This window comes from Pseudorca crassidens, chromosome 12, assembly GCF_039906515.1.
Source record: "Pseudorca crassidens isolate mPseCra1 chromosome 12, mPseCra1.hap1, whole genome shotgun sequence".
In the NCBI taxonomy this organism is placed as follows: Eukaryota; Metazoa; Chordata; class Mammalia; order Artiodactyla; family Delphinidae; genus Pseudorca; species Pseudorca crassidens.
In genome coordinates, this window is record NC_090307.1 from 46,162,563 (window position 1) to 46,180,245 (window position 17,683).

Sequence of the window (17,683 nt, forward strand, 5' to 3'; positions counted from 1 at the left end):
GGGTAATCTTGGTTGTACGTTTTTCCCTTTCATCATTTTAAATATGTCCTGCCCCTCTCTTCTGGCTTGCAGAGTTTCTGCTGGAAGGTCAGCTGTTAAGCTTTTGGGGATTCCCTTATATGTTATTTGTTGCTTTTCCCTTGCTGCTTTTAATATATTATCTTTGTACTTAATTTTTTATTATTTGATTAATATGTGTCTTGGCATGTTTATCCTTTGACTTATTGTGTATGGGACTCTCTGCGCTTCCTGGACTTGACTATTTCCTTTCCCATATTAGGGAAGTTTTCAAGTGTAATCTCTCAAATACTTTCTCAGTTCCTTTCTTTTACTCTTCTTCTTTTGGGACCCCTATAATTTGAATGTTGGAGCATTTAATGTTGTCCCAGAGGTCTCCGAGACTGTCCTCAATTCTTTTCATTCTTTTTTCTTTATTCTGCTCTGCAGTAGTTATTTCCAGTATTTTATCTTCCAGGTCACTCATCCATTCTTCTGCTTCAGTTACTCTGCTATTGATTCCTTCTAGCGAATTTAATTTCATTTATTGTGTTGTCCATCATTGTTTATTTGCTCTTTAGTTCTTCTAGGTCCTTGTTATATGTTTCTTGTATTTTCTGCATTCCATTTCCACGATTTTGGATCATCTTTACGATCATTACTGTGAATTCTTTTTCAGGTAGACTGCCTATTTCCTCTTCATTTCTTTGGTCTGGTGGTTTTTACTTTGCTCCTTCATCTGCTGTGTATTTCTCTGTCTTCTCATTTTGCTTAACTTACTGTGTCTGGGGTCTCCTTTCGCAGGCTGCAGGTCCGTAGTTCCTGTTGTTTTTGGTGTCTGCCCCTAGTGGGTAAGGTTGGTTCAGTGGGTTGTGTAGGCTTCCTGCTGGAGGGGGTTGGTGCCTGTGTTCTGGTGATGAGGCTGGATCGTGTCTTTCTGGTGGGCAGGACTGGATCCGGTCGTGTGTTTTGGGGTGTCTGTGACCTTAATATGATTTTAGGCAGCCTCTATGTTAATGGGTGTGGTTGTGTTCCTGTCCTGCTAGTTGTTTAACATGGGGTGTCCAGCACTGGAGCTTGCTGGTCGTTGAGTGGAGCTGGGTCTTAGCATTGAGATGGAGATCTCTGGGAGAGCTCTAGCTGATTTATATTATGTGGGGTCAGGAGGTCTCTGGTGGTCCACTGTCCTAAACTTGGCTTTCCCACCTCAGAGGCTCAGGCTTGACACCTGGCTGGAGCACCAAGACCCTGTCAGCCAGCCAGCCAGGTACGTGGGGAGTTTCTTGCCTTTTGGGAAGTCTGAGGTCTTCTGCCAGCATTCAGTAGGTTTTCTGAGGAGTTGTTCCACATGTAGATGTATTTTTATGTATTTAGGGGGTGGAAGGTGAGCTCCACGTCTTATTCCTCTGCCATTTTGAAGGTCCTCTCTTATTTTATACTTTAAATAAAATCGTTATTGAAAGGAAAATTCTTTTTGCCTTTACATCACAAATAAAAAATGGAGTTTGGCAAGATCGATAACTTGTTCTGGGGCCCACTGTCAGTATGCGCTAGGCCTGATGTTTAAATTATGTTGTCTAATATCAAAACCTGTGCTATTTTCATTTTATCATAAGATATACACACCTTATAGTTAAAAAGTAAGCTTGAGGAATATTTTAAACTAAAAATTGCATGTTTTCACACTAATGCTAATTGGATGTTGAAAGACACAAAAATAATCATCCTGTATTCAGTTGAACTGTGAACTGATCACTGTTTAGATCACTGAAAAATCTAAATGTTTCAATTTATTAGTGTTAGTAAAGTTATCGTGATCAGCACATAAGTAATCAGTTGAAGTTATTGAAAATTTAGAGTGATTTGAGACTATTACTATGCTTTGTGTAGATTAGACATACTCAATTATTTAATAGAACAGAATCAATAATCTATAAAAATGGATTCCTAATTAAGTGCAAAAGTGAGTTTCTTTTTATTTACCCTCTTTGTGGTACTGATGAGGATGAGGACTAAATTTCAGGTTGATACAAGAATAGAAAGTACGTATAATGTTGATTAGAAATTCAACTGCTATCTGAGTTAAAATTAGCAATGTTTAATGAGAAGGGATGTGTCAATATATAAATACCTTTTTTTTTTTTTTTTGCTATTTGGAAGCTTTCTTTTATTTATCTTTTAACTTAAAATGCAGCCTCATCACTAAGTTAAAGAGGTCTGTTGAAAATAAAAAGTAAAAAAACATATATGAATTCTCTGTGGCTCAGAGATTTACATACATGTGTTTGTCTGTACTAGCTATGAACATACACATGTGTGTATGCATATATATGTTCATATATGTGTATTAGCTATGCTTATTTTCATTTAGTCCTCAACTTGAAGATTTTTTTGTCAGTTTGCTTGTTGTTTGCCTAGACTAGCTTAATGGTGCCATATCATTTTTTCCTGTTATAAAACAGAAAACATGAGAAAGAGAACTTGTTTTTCTCCTGCTGTTTTATAATAGGGAAAGATGATATGGGGAAGATGTGTGGCTCTGATAAAGTAGAAATATATATTTAAAAAGATATTTCTACCTGAAGCATTTTGGAGGAGCACCACACACAGGCTTTAGGGTGAGATTTACAGATAGTGGCAAAGTTGAGTCTCTAATATTTACTTTCAGGAGAATATAGGAAGACTTCAATTACAGCAAGTTAAAGAGAGTCACATGTGTCTGAAACTGCCTCAGGTCAGCAATAAATAAATGGCAAACTATACTAGTTAGATGGAATTCTAACGTAACTAGTTTAGGATGTGCAACAGCAGCTCACTATCTAATGTGTAGCAGGAATAATAGTGCAGACTGAATTCTCAGAGTAGGTCATATTATCACACTGACTCAGGACAATGGTCTCTCTAGGGCTGGAGGAACTGTAATCACAAATCACTGAGGTAGCTAAACCACTAAAATAGCATCAATATAATATAAAAAAGTAGCCAGAAAAACCAGTGTATAACATTGCTCTATGGAGAAAGCAGTTGTTAAAATTTACATCTAAGCCATCTGATATTGTACTATCAACAATAGAAGATTTCTTCCAAAATTTTGTTTATCAGGGTCAGCCTCAGATATCTAATAGAGTAGCTTGCCAGTGATTTAAGCTGGAAGGCTCTGTTTTCCATGGTTTTTGCACAGAGAATTGAATTTATGGACTATTCACGCAGCAGAGGCTATTACATGCAAGGTGCCAATGACTACTTGATTATCTCGGAAGGACCTCAAAGCTAGTTGGGCATGAAATAGAGGACCTCTTCAAATGAAAGGGATCAGAATATTCAACACAGTTTATAAAGTGTGACAATTCTATTATGTAAGTTTGAACAGCAGCCACTGTTGGAAAAAAAAAATCCATGAGAATATCCAGGAGAAAAATAACTTGGCAGGACTAGTGACCGTGAAAAAATATAGGCTTCATTACTAGTGGGAGAACAATGTTTGGAGATTTTCTATCTTGAAAACCTGAATTATTCTCCATAGAATATGAAACTGGTCCCCAGTAATGTGATGCTATTATAGCATAGATAATATTTGTAATAGCTGGCTCTAGATTTAATGTAGAAAAATTTCTTCATGATTGGGTTTTGAAATTAGTGATAATATCTAGTCAACTTTGGTTTCTAAATAAGAATCATGCATAGCTGTGTGCAAGAACGAAGAACAGGTTGGTTATCCATCCTTTCCTAAGGGAGGAGGAAATGTTTTTTTTTAAATATACTTTTTATCTTAGAACAGTATTAAATTTGTAGAATTATTGTGAAAACTGTGCAAGAGTTCCCATTTGCCCCACACTCAATTTCTCTTATTATGAACAGATTACATTAGCATGCTACATTTGTCACCATTAATGAACAATGAACTGTTACATTATTAGTTAACTTACATACTTTATTCAGATTTCCTTAGTTATTACCTAAGTCCTTTTTCTGTTCCAGGATCCCATCCACGATACCTAATTATATCAATTTGTCATGTCCCTCTTGGTTGTAACAGTTTCTCAGACTTTTCTTGTTTTTGGCGACCTTGAGAGTTTTGAAGAGTGCTGGTCAGATATTTTGTAAAATCTCCTTCAGCTGGGATTTGTCTGGTATTTTCTCATAATTAGACTGGTGTGATATATTTTAAGGAGGAAGACCATAGAGGCAAATTGCCATTTTCCTCACATCAAGGGTACATACTATCAGTATGATTTATCATTGTTGATCTTAGCGATCACTCCACTTAATGTAGTGTTTGTCAGTTTTACCCACCATAAACTTATCTTTTTTTCTCCCTATCTGTACTGTATTCTTTGAAAGTCATTGTGCAGAGCCCACATTTAAGGAGTGAGCTTATGCCCTACCTCCTTAAAAACAGAACATTTACATCAATTACTTGGAATTCTTTTGCACTGGAGATTTGTCTCTTTTCTTCCTTTTAATTTATTTGATCCATCATTTATTTATAACTAATGGACTCATGAATATCTATTTTGTATGTTGGGTTATAATTCAATATGAGTTTACTTATTTTATTGCTGAAATCATTCCAGCTTTGGCCATCAAGAGCTCTTTCAGATGGCTTTTGTATTTCTTTGACATATTTCCAACTTTGTTTTATTTTGAATTTTGTTTGTTTGCTTTTAGTACTTACTTTCTGGCACTACAAGATTTTGGTGCTAGTTGAGCTCATTGAAACTGGGATATCACTGTTTCTATGACCTCTCAGATGACAGAGCAAAAAGATATCATGTATATGTATATATTCACTTACGTACAAATATTTCTGTATGTAACCATATGCATCTATTTTAAGTTAAACAGCAGTTCATACTGAAATAGGACTTTTTTTGTTTAGCATCCAGGACTGTATTATGATGTTCAGAAACTGCACATTCTATATGTCTTTTTGGACACTCTTTAATAAATTTGTATTATACAATCTTGCACTGGTCTGTAATTTTGTTAAAAATAAAACTATTTTCTCATAGAACTATAACTACTCTTCAGTAAAATTTTCAGTTTTTATTTGCTAGGGTTCTGGGTTTGAGAATATAATCTCCAAACTCAGATGGTCTGAGACCCTTGTGGTCTCTTCTTCCAGGAATGGCAGATTGTTGGAGAACTGGTTTATACTTTTCCAGCCCAAAGAACACTGGTTTTTCTCCTAGAAAATGATTGGGTTTTTTTCCCTCTCAATTTGGCAGAGTGCCTATATATATGTGTCTTTCAAACTTGCCTAAATAACTAAATCACCTGGAGAACTTAAAAGAAAAAAGTACTAATATGATCTCTCTACTCCAGACCAAATTCAGTTTGTGTAGGATGAGACCGTGGAAATATATATTTTTAAATCTCCCAGATGATTATATTATAGAGCTAGTAATGAGGGTAGCATTGATATAGGTGACTTCTAAGATCCTTTGGTCCCGAGATTCAGCAAATCTCTTATCTTCAATAATATGATCGGTCTGGATCAGTTGGTGTTTCATTCCCAATACAATTTAATACATGCAAAATAAACACAGTTCTAAAAGTTATTTGGTGCTTGAACAGTCAGATTAAAGAGCGCTTGCTTTATGTTTGCTATAGAGCCTTTTATCCTGGTACCATATAAACCCCATTTTAGACAATGGGGCTTATAGCCATCTGAGAAAATAAAATTGAACTAGGCCAATGTGAATCTGTTATTCCAGAATTCAAAGTTCAAATCCACTGTGGGTGATTTGAACTGCTTCCCATATTGGTGAATTGCATACTCTTTGTTGACCTACTTTGAGATAGAAAGATTCAGCTCTTAAAAAGCAGAAAAATAGTGTTTCTCCACCTTCTAAGTAGGACTGTACCCAAAGCAAAATAACAGTGTGGGTTTTTCTCAGAGATCCTTGGGGAAGATTTCACAGAACACTAATAATACATTCAGGTATTGAGTGAGGCCCAAGGTCAGGAAACAGTGAAATCTAATGACTGAAAGTATTAAACTAGAAACCTAGATATTTGGATTTTAGTTCTGAGTCTCTGTAAAGGCTTTCTGATACCAGGGAAGTCACAACACTTCTGTGTGCTTTGGTTTCTCCATCTGTAAAACCAGGATAATTTTTCTTCTTCGTTACAATGCCAAACAGATGCATGAAGAAATCTGTAAGAAAACACTTCAGATGCTATAGTGAAAAGTCACCTACACTGTACCAAATGCCAAGCTGTTATTGCTCTTCTATTTGATCCAAATATCTTTTGTAATCTAAATAAGCTGCTTCCTTGACAGTGTTTAGGAAAATTAGAAAACTAGTTTACCACAGCTTATTTGCTGATTTGCAATGAGGTCCTTCCCAATGTTTGGCCCAGTGTTTTTCTTTCTAATGCCAATCATCTTTGTGTAGTCATATGTGTGTGTGTGTGTGTGTGTGTGTGTATACATATATATATATACATACACACACACACACACACACATACATGTACATATATTTTCCACATGTTAAGTCAAGTTATGAGTCCCCTAAGGTGAACTTAGAGTATTCCCCAAGAATAAACAGAGCCTGCTACTGCTGATTTACCCAGGTTAAAAGAGTGACTTAATTTTAACTGTTTTATCAGCTTTTGCTTTTCCAGCTCTGAAATTCTGTGATTCTAATGGTGTATGTGAAAATTCTAAATGGATTTAGCTTCTGCATTATAAAGATCTCTGACCCAATCACACACTAAATAAGGTAAGTTGGAGCAAATTATATTAAGAACCTTTATTTTGGGTTTTGATTACGAGCTATTTAGTTGGATGTCTTTCTCCATTAGCTCCTCTGAAGGGCTTCATTTAGCGGAGCATGAGACAATGTAACAGTGTACATACAGTGCTGCTGGGTTCCAAAATTAAGCTTCTTAATTATTTTTAGCTATACTTTTTTACAGCTTCTCTTGTAGTTCTTGACTCAGAACATTTGAATGCTATTTCTCTGTAGGTGAAGATGGTGACACACAGTTGGAACTAACTCATTACCTACAGTGCCATATGCAGCTCAAGAGAAAGTTCAGTGAAGGGCAGGAAAAGTAGTTCAGACTTTTACCATTGTCTTTTTGCACCAATCACCTTGTATCCAGACAGCCTAGAAGGGTGGTGTGTGCAAAAGTGGGTTCAGCAGACGTGAACCTAAAGACAGGATTGGACTGTAGTTTTTATATCAAAAAAAAAAGCAAACTATAAAAACACATTGGATAATCCCATTATAAACTGTATCTTCACAAATATTCCTGGCTTCTTAGACTCTCTTGAACTAAAGAACTTTTAAAACAAGATATATATGGTCAATCTTCTAGAAAGAGTAAATTTTTTGTTAAAAAATACTAAAAAGGAATTGGGAAGACATGGACATCTGAACACTAATGCAATATAGGGAAAGAATCTGTGTCCCATATCTGAAAAGAAACTAAAGATTTTTCTTTAACAGTGAACAACAGATTTATTTTTAGAGAGAAACTGTAAAACAAACTATAACTTGTGCTTTCATTTAGTACTTTGAAAGTGCCAGGTATTTTTATATGATGCCTGATACTTTCTTGAGGTCCTATCTATTTACCCAAAATGCACCCAGCTTTTTCAACCATAGTTGTCTCAAATACATCTACTACCATCATCCACTCCTCATTGTATAGAGCTTTTGATAATAGACGGAAATGGACTCAACCCATTTTCCCTGAGACAAATCAGAATGTGAAACTCTAATCAAAAGGGAAAGGAGAGGATTTCTGATTCCTTGAAAACCTCACCTCAGTGTTTAGCTAGACTTGGGTCACAATTGAGATTTCAGTTCTAAGGCACAAAGGACAGCAGCGGGAAGGAATGGGGCGCCTTGCTCAGTGGCTTTCCCTTTGTGCTTGGATATGAGGCAGAGCTACTTAGAGCCAGGCTGAGGAGCAACACACACCTAGGTTGTACCCTTCCTCCACCACTTACCACTTTACTAACTTTGGAAGGGCCACTTGATCACACTGAGTATTTAACCCAGAAGGTTAGCATAAGGATTGACAAAATCAGGTTACATGCATACTCTGCAGAAAGTAGACACTCAATATAGCAATTATTATGTTATTATAGTGTTCATAAATATCAATATATTATCCAAAGTGTCAGTAATATAGAGTTCTAAGTATATTACTCAATACCTGAAACTGCACTGTCAAATAATTAAACCCTGGTTTTGATCTTTGACCCTTCTGCCACCTAGTAGCTGGGTTCTTCCGACAGCTGAACTTCCGTCCTCACCCTGCCAATCTAGGCCTGCCCTCTGTTTCCCAATCCCAGGTGACAGAGCTGCACCATGGAAGGAAACATTTCAAATCCCTGAAACATATCCTGAAATAAGAATATTTTTTAAACACTCTAAAAGGTAATCATTCTAAAATGTATCCCTTGTATCCCTGTAGGGTAAACAAACATGGCTTTTCTGGTGTATTGAAGCTGTGTCATTAGAGTACTCCATCCAGTTGACTGGCACTCATTTATTACTCTCAGCCCTATAGCTAATTCAGCCATGATGTCCAGCTGATTCCTCCTACCAAATTTCTCTTAAACCCATTACTTTTTCCTTCCCATCTGCCACCATAGTAGTCCATGCTGCCATCATCTCTCATCGCCTTGGAATACTGCAATACCTCCTAGCAGGTCTCCCGGCTTTCACTAGAGCCACTTCCCTTCACTCTCCCCAAATCACTCTGAGAGGATTTCCCTTGTTCTCCGAATAAATTACAAAGTTCTAGGGCAGACTGAATGTCCTGCATGATCTGGTTTCTGCCTTCTAGCCTGTTCTCATGCCACTCTTACTTCTTGGCACTCTAGTCCCTCTGTGTTTATCTCAGTCCTTTTTGTCAGGTCTTCAGAAGAGATGTTTCTTCTTCTGAAATGACCACCCTTCTACTCCTTCCTTATCATTAGAGTTAACTTCAGCTCACCCTTTGGAATTTAGTTTAAATAACATTTCCTCAAGGAAGCTCTCCCTGATTTTCCAGACTCCCCAGATTAGTCAGGTCTACAGTATGCAATATATTCCCAGTGTGTCTGACCTTGTCATAGCACTTACTGCTATGATCACTTAATGATTAATTTTGTAATTAGTTATTTATTATTATATAATTATTTAATAATTATCTCTGCTGCTAGAATTTAGCTTCAAGAGGGCAGGGGCAAGTTAACTTTCCTTTGGGTGTCTATGTTTGTAAAATTGTTATAATAGTAGCCTCTACCATGGGAATAAATAGATGATGCAAGAAAAGTGCTGAGTACGGTGACTTGTATACAGTATGTTCTCACTAAAACAATATTAGCGTAACTGTTGTGTTGTGTACTGGGGGGGGGGGGGGGAGGGAGGAGGGGCTGTAGGACCAAGACAATAGTGCCTAGTCTTTTACTGACTAGTGATGTCTTATCAACAGGTGGTGTCAGAAGGAAAGGCTGCCTTGCCAGACCTGTGGTGGGCTTAATTTTAGCACAAATTAAGCAGTGTGTGCACAGAATTGAGGCAGAGCATCAGAAGAGAACAAACATAGTGGGTGATTGTGTTACTTATACATCCAGGAAATTGAAGCAATTTTAAAACCTCAAGCTGAGGTTTGAATATCAGGCCCACAGAACTCTCAGCAGACTTGAGAATGCACTGGTCTTTTCTATAGAAAGGATAATCACCAAAAGGGGGTTGGTTAAATATGCCGACGTCCTGTGCTAAAACATTTATTCTAAAGTTAACTGAGGTGCTGAAGAGTTTTACTCTTTTCCTGAAGAAACTACATAGTTGACATTTTCTCTGTTGATGGTGAACTGCCTACAGAGAAAGCTTTTTGCTTTACATCAAAAATTGGCCAAGAAGAAAGTAATGAGCAAAATGCAAAAGGACAAATCACTACAGAGTCATTATTCTCACTCTCTGACCTCAAGGAAAGGCAAATTTTGTGTGATTAGGAAGAGTCAGAGAACTGTAGTTTTTCTACTAAAGTTTCTCCTTTGCCTAGGCCACTGAAAAATTTTAAAACAGTCAGCAGAAGCAGAGAAAAAAGCTGTAAATATTTTTGAGACTCTATAAAAATGTTTCTAAACATCCCCAGTCTATCATTTTAAAATGTAGACAAAGGTAGAAGAAAATCAGCATGTCTTGAGCACCAATTATGTGCCTGGTCCTGTAATAGGTGTTTTCTTTATATTTTTCTTCTTTGTCTTATTTTAATCTTTAAACAACTCTGAAAGAAATATGTTATTGTTTCCAATTTACTGTTGTTTTTTTTTAAAGTAATTTGCTAAGTCTAATAGTAGATGTATCTGGCATTTGGAAACAAGTTCACCCAGCTTCAAAAACTGTGTTCTGAAATATATTTTCTCCCAAAGCTAATAAAAACTTTGAGTCTCTTCCAATTCTAAAATTCTAAAAATATATTTAAATCATAGCATTAACAATCTTCCTTCTAGCAAAATTTCAACATGGTTAAATGCGACTCTGCACATATTCCTTGCCTGCACCTGAAAAACTAAAAGTGGATTGAGAAAACCCATAAAAATGCTAACTGGACTCACTTTAAATTCATAATTACAAACCTGAAGGGGACTTAGGTCCTTCCAGGCAATCCTTCTCTCTGTCTCCCTGGTAGAGTCACTCTGTCACTCAACTCTTTCTCATCTGCTCCTCTTTCCTCCAGCCTCTACAACCTTTTCTCCTTCTCACTCTCAGTTACTAAGCACGCTTTTCATTAATAGAGAAATTGGAAAATTTCCAGATGCTTCCATTTACATGTCTACCAACTCAGTTGTATCTGTAGATATATATTTTGTCTTTCCTCACGTTACAACAGATGGGCTGGCCGCCACAATCTACTGATGGCACCTCAATTTATGCACTGGATTCCAACATCGCATTAATTTAAAGAATTTCCTCCTTAAATAGTTCTTTCTCTCAATCATTATCAGATTTTTTCATATCTACTGGAAAATTCCAAAGAGTATGTGTATGTGTATATATGCTTATGAATATATAAGCACACATGAATTCATACAACACATGAATACACATATATATGAATACATATATATAAATGCATATATATGACTACATACATATAAATATACATATATATATACATATATATATATATAAAATCAGTTCTATTCACATTAGTTTTGTTCTATAAATTCACCAGGAGTGCTGAGTTAGTGAATATGTAAGCTTTGCTCCTAGTAGAAACACAGGGTTATGTTCCTGAGAGCCTCAGTTTACAGCATTTTGTTTTACATGTGTTTCTGTTTAAAGGAACTGTATTTAATACATATTTCTTAAATATAATTAATTTCATGGTCTTTGAATATTTAAGGTTAGGAACTTTGAAATTTATTTGCATTATGTAGGTTTGTTTTCCAAAGTCCTTGTAAAACAAGCCAGTCTCATCAGTGTTGAAACATACTTAACCATATAACTTTTTCCCTGTATAATGCTTAGCAGTTATTTTTTCAAATTCTCCCACAGCCTCCTGATCTGTGGAATCTGCCTTGCCTTCAAGTTTAACATTTTCATACCAGATCCTTTTTCTGAAATGTGTGAACCAGCCAGAACTAGCTGAGATGGGTTTAACAGTTCCCTGAACCTGGATAATGGGACAAATTTCTTTGGCTTTTATCCTCACTACAGTACAGTTCACTGTGCCTTTTTAAAAATCAGTCAGCATCTCATGAATCTACAAATTTAGCCACTTTTCCGTATTTACCATAGTTTCATTACACAGTTTATGGAGGAGACTCACATACAGTTCATTGAATTTCCTCTTCCTTTTTCTAACTGTACTGTATTGTTGCTTCATCAACAGTGAACTCAAAACCAATGGCATGATAACTCATGCCCAAATGAAGCTTATTAACATACATATTTCTCCCTAAGGTATACTGAACCTTCTTATGCTTAGGGGCACTAGATAGCTGTACTTAGTATCACATTGGGAGGGTGTTTTAAACAGGGGAATCACTAGACAAAAAGCACAAAAATGAAAAAATTGTGACACTAAGTAGACCATGAAAAAAAAAAACACTTGTTTACAGTTTGAGAGCTGAAAAAAGAAGGCAGAACATTGCCTTGTTGACCTCAATGGAGAATGTACATGTCAGGCCACTCAGAGTTTTCACCAGGTGTTGATTTTTGGGGTTACAAATAAATTTGAGCAAGTAGTGAATTGGCAATTTCAGAATCTGTGAATAATGGGCATTGACTGCATATATATATATAATATATACATTCTCTGTACACATGCAGTAATTATATTTTGTAATTAAAACCACAAATATACTTCATATAGTTATATAAGTGCTGTAACTGAAAATTAACAAAACCAAAAAGTTTTGTCCCTGATTCATCTGCAATTTATTGCCCTATATCTCTGCTCCCTTTGAAATTTTATACAGTCTTACTAGCTCCAGTAACTTTTATCCTATTCTTTCTTAAACTGCAGTATCAAAACTCCACTGTCAAGCTCATCAACAACTATACATTGTTAAATCCTACAGTCAATACTTAATCCTCATCTTACTCAACCAAACTCATCATCTGATACAGCTGACCATCTCCCCCTTCTTAAAACTCTCTCTCCAATTACTTTCTGGACACCGTTCTCAGTTGGTTCTTCTTTTCTGGGGCTTTCTCCTCTAGAGCAGGGATTTTCAAATTTATGAGTACATAGTTACAGGGGTCTACAAAGACTTTTCAAGTATTACAATGACAAACACTTTTAAGGGAATCACTGTATCCATTTTATTTTTGCCTGAGACTAAATCATGCTGGTTCTTTTTTGTTTCCTTTCACAGTCACTCTTCTCACTTTACCAAAGAAGAATATACCTTTGCCTTTCCTGAAACTCACTATAATGAACTGCCCTAAACACAAGAGGGTGCCACACAGATGCTAATGTAGGTGCTGAGAAAATGAAAGACTATAACAACTGAGTGACTAATAGCTTTACAATAGATTGCCAGATCTTTCCAATCTTTATTTTTAATGAAATTGAAGGAGAACTCTGTGATGTGTTGGGTAGAATCTTATGAGAACCAGAACTCATGAACCACCAAACACAGCTTGGACACTGAGAATCAAAACCACCGACTCCATCCCCACCCCCACCCCCAACATACACACATCCTACAGTCTACATTAAGATGACTTTACCGTTTTAATGTTATAAGAATTAAAGTTATAAATATTTATAGCTTTATTATTCCAGGAGAGACTCATCCAGCGACAAATAACTTAAGTGTTCACTACAGGAATTTCCTGAAAGACTCATAAATTCTTCAGTAGAAAGCATCAACAGGCAGGTTACCCTGCTTCACAAAATACTAGCATTCTGGTTCCAGTAATTATAAACTTATATCATGATTCTTACCCAATTCTAATCAAATCACTGTACCCTCCTCCTGCCATTTACTGAAACTCATGCCTTAAGCCAGACTTGAAATTCTCCATAATATCTGACCATGTTTTTGGCATTACTGCAAGACCCTACCACAAAGCTCTGACTGGGTGGCGTTCTCTCTTACCACTATAAACCTAAACTCAGCTTTGACTTATCAACAGGTTGTGTTGGTGATATTTGGAGATCTGGCATTTGAAAGTTAAAACCAATCTTTGTAGATTACATGTCTTTGGCAAAAAATTTAAGGGTTTTAAAATCAAGTGACTGTTGATTCCCATCTACATATTTATTTGAGCAAGGCTTTTTGAAGATTTTATACACACACACACACACACACACACACACACACACACGTAATGAAAAATATTAATAGAATTGATGCTAACCCTATCTTATTATTATTATTTTATGTTTTTATTTTTTTGTGGTACATGGGCCTCTCTCACTGTTGTGGCCTCTCCCGTTGCGGAGCACAGGCTCCGGACGCGCAGGTTCAGCGGCCATGGCTCACGGGCCCAGCCGCTCCGCGGCATGTGGGATCTTCCCGGACCGGGGCACGAACCCCTGTCCCCTGCATCGGCAGGCGGACTCTCAACCACTGCGCCACCAGGGAAGCCCCCCTATCTTATTAACTTTGTAATCAAAATTTAATGTTTTTGTTTTTATATTTAATAATTGTACTACTAATAATCGTAACAATAATTCAATCAGAAAATAATTTTCACACTTAGAACTTTATGGAAATTTTTACAGAGAAGTCTTATCTCCCAATGATTACAAGACATAACAAATTTACACTTAAAAATATACATAAACTTTTTTTTGCCAGAGAAATATTTTAGTGGGTGACCTTAAAATTTTTTCAAGCACAACAGTACATAATATTAAATATATTTTACAAAATAAGTAGAATAGAAATATTAGCTTAATAGAAAAAGTGTAAAATTCCTGACTATCAAAGCAGCACTTGATCAGGTATTTTTAGATGAACGAGGGTAACCATCAAAGTTCATCATCTTAGAATCAGTAAGTATGCTTAAAATGTGATATAACAGGGCTTCCCTGGTGGCGCAGTGGTTGAGAGTCCGCCTGCCGATATAGGGGACACAGGTTCGTGCCCCGGTCCGGGAAGATCCTACATGGCGTGGAGTGGCTGGGCCCGTGAGCCAGGGCCGCTGAGCCAGCGCATCCAGAGCCTGTGCCCCGCAACGGGAGAGGCCACGACATTGAGAGCCCCACGTACCAAAAAACAAAAAATGTGATATAACAGTGTTATTTTAAATTTTTAAAATATCAATATTTATAATACATTAAATTATCTTCTTTATAACATCTTGGGCTCATAACATTATTTTAAAATGTGCAAAGGGACAGCTGGTTGTTTCAAAATCCTTTCAGGGGACACAGGGAAACATGGTTTGAAGCCCACTGTCCTATTTTGCCTCTAAGCTTAAGTATCAGGACTTAATCTTTTGCCTATTTTCTCCTCTAAGAGCTTCCTCTGGGGGATATTCTTGCGTCTCATGGCATTAAATAATATCATGTCACTGAGTACCACCTAATTTATATCTTCACTCCCAGACTCATATACACAATCTTACATGTGGCATATCTACTTACATTTTGCTGGGGAGGAAAAAAACTTTCCTCTACCTTTCTAGGTTTTTCTGGCTGGTCTGAGAATTAAATTAACATGAAACAGATGGACAGGAGAAAATCAAATTTAATTTTGTACCCGTGGGAATCCCACACATGAGAGGTTCAAAGACAGAAGAGTAAAATGAGGTAGACCATGCCATCCTGAGCTAAGGAATGTGACAGGGCTCCGGGGCTTCCAAAGAGAGGAGGGTCATTCACAGGACGGTAAGAAGAGCAGGTGTTTGGTAATTAGGTATTTGCACTATATAGATGAAGCCACTCAGATATCATTTATCTCTGGTAATAACTCTTTTTCTGGGGGAAAAAAACCCAATTTAAATTCTTCCAAGTGGTTAAGGGAGGGATAATAGTTTCTCTTGAACCCGCAGGATTTAGATTGCTTTTAGTTCAAAAGAATTCTCTTGCAAAGGTGAAACAAATTGGGGAGGCCTATTCTGAACCCCTACAGTGTCAAATATGCATCTCAAAACCAAACATATTCCCCCCAAAAATACTCCCAGACCACCTAATATTTTTCTCTCCATTATTTCCATTTCTGTAAGTGCTATTGAAAAAGAAAACTGAAAAAATATATAGATAACTTGAAGTTATCACAGACCCATCTACTTTTCTCTTTCTGTGAAATCTGTGGGCTCTACCTTGGAAATACATCTGGAATCTGACCATGTCTCATCATCCTCACCTCAAAAATCTAAGGAAGTCACAATCACTTGCTCCCTCTACCCATCTCCCCCGACCCTGATCATAGCAAATGAATCTGAACTAGTCTTGCTCATAAGTTTCTCTAGAAAGTAGGAACAAGTCTTTACAATTTAAGTGAAATTTTGTTATTTCTCTTTTCAAACCCACCAATGTCTTCCCCTCTACATTTCAAGGTCCTCGTTGATCTAGGCCCCCATTTCTTTTATTTCCCACTTCTCCTCCTAAACTCTGCAGTGCCAGTCACTCGGGCCTCCTTTGTCACTTACCTTTCCTTCAGCCTAGAATGCAATTTCCCCAGCTAACCACATGATGTCAGCCTCTTCAGGCATTCAGGCCATCTTGTCTCTGACTACCCTGTGTATTAACACCTTCACGTAGTATTCCTCCTTCTGCCACTATTCCTTACCATGCTATATTTTTCCCTCACAACACTTATCTCTGTCTGACATATAAATATGTATTTGCTACCATTCTTATTATCTTCTTTCACCTCACACCAGAATATCAGCTTCTTGAGACCAGGAAAAATTTGTTTTACTACCAAATTCTAAGAACTTCAAACACTACTTAGCACAGAGTAGGTACTCAGTAAATGTTTGGTTAATATATAAATGAATATCTTTTTGGATAGGAAAAAAAACAAGCAAGTAAGGGAACTGACTTTATTCAGTCTATTGCATTAGGGAGATCTAAAAGTCAGTGTCTTAGCCATGTGGGTTTGCCTTACACTTCTACAGGGAGGAGTAAACAAGATAAAGGTGAGGTGATTTACTGGTGGGGTTGTTTTTGCAATCAGGAGATGTCTCAGTCAGTGAGCCGAACAGAAAATGTTTATCCCTGTGTCTAGCTAGTTTCAGGAGGACCAACAGTTCTAATGTCAGCTAATTAGTCATGAGACAGAACCTGGGAGTTGGAGGATCTGCATCTGGCATTTCAGGAGGTTCAGTGGACAACGAATCTTACCATGAAGTCATATGGGGTAGGGAGGCTCTTTGTGGGAAGCCTTTTCTGCAACACAAAAGCGGGAGGTATTTCTTAACCATCTTTGTTTCTGGACTCAGATGAAGTTCAACATTGTCACCTATATTATTTTAGCTTTTCTTAAAAATGTTTCTGATAAGATACTCTAATATTTGGACATGTCAGGTATTTTGTTTTGTTATTGTTTTCTTAACTGGTAAAGTTGTTCTGTATTGGGTACCAGTATTGAACATGCAAAATTTTAAACTTCTTTGAGTTTTATTACTTTTTATATTTTTAAAATACCTCCATATGCCAAAAACAACTTTACTTACTGCTAACAATTTGTAAAACCCAAAGAATACTATGAAAGATGGAGAGTAGGAAGAAACTGAGGCTCATGGGGATCATATAAGTCCTCTAAGGCCATAGAACATGTAAAAACTGGACCAAATCAAATCACGTTCCTAATGAATACATCTTATTATTTCTATCTTGTAGAACAGTTATCATTGGGAAGACTAATAATATGTTTCTGATTCTTGACTTTATGGTATATCATTACAATTGCTGTTTTGTGTGTTAAAAATAGCTATCACATATATGTACTGTAGCTTATTTGACCAAATAATATCAGCATTTTGAGACTGCCACACTTTTTTTTTTTTTTTGCAGTACGTGGGCCTCCCACCGCTGTGGCCACTCCCACTGCGGAGCACAGGCTCCGGACGCGCAGGCCCAGCGGCCACGGCCCACGGACCCAGCCGCTCCACGGCACATGGGATCCTCCCGGACTGGGGCACGAACCCGCGTCCCCTGCATCGGCAGGCGGACTCTCAACCACTGTGCCACCAGGGAAGCCCTGCCACATTTTTTAATATCATTTCCTCCCTCCTATTTTTCCCAACATTCTACTCCT